Below are 409 nucleotides of genomic sequence, written 5' to 3' on the forward strand. Positions count from 1 at the left end.
AATAGAGTCCCCCCACCCCCCACCCACAGGGGACGCCTGCCCTGCCCCACGCCGCACTGTTCCCTTCCAAGAAGAGGAACTTGGTCAGATTAGGAAATCCCAGGAGTCATTCCACCGTGAGAAAGACTTTCACTTCTGCTCCCTCTTCCCGCATCCCTTGGCCAAGAGCCCTACTCCTTCCTTGATCCTTCCGGCTGTTTCTCTTGGCGCTGGCGTGCCTGTGGTCCTTTGGATTATTATCAAACTAGCTACCGCCCCTCCTCGCGGGATCCTCTCTGCTGGTATGGGACTTGGACAGGGAACCTGCAATGGCAGATGGCCCCTGAGCCAGAGGGACGTGAAATGTGGGCAAATGTGAGCAAACCTCCCTTCCAGGTAGAAGCATGAAGAACCTTAACTTGCAGGGGCC

Source organism: Eumetopias jubatus, unplaced genomic scaffold, assembly GCF_037043125.1.
Source record: "Eumetopias jubatus isolate StellerSeaLion01/CBP00866 unplaced genomic scaffold, mEumJub1_p1.0 scaffold_10, whole genome shotgun sequence".
In the NCBI taxonomy this organism is placed as follows: Eukaryota; Metazoa; Chordata; class Mammalia; order Carnivora; family Otariidae; genus Eumetopias; species Eumetopias jubatus.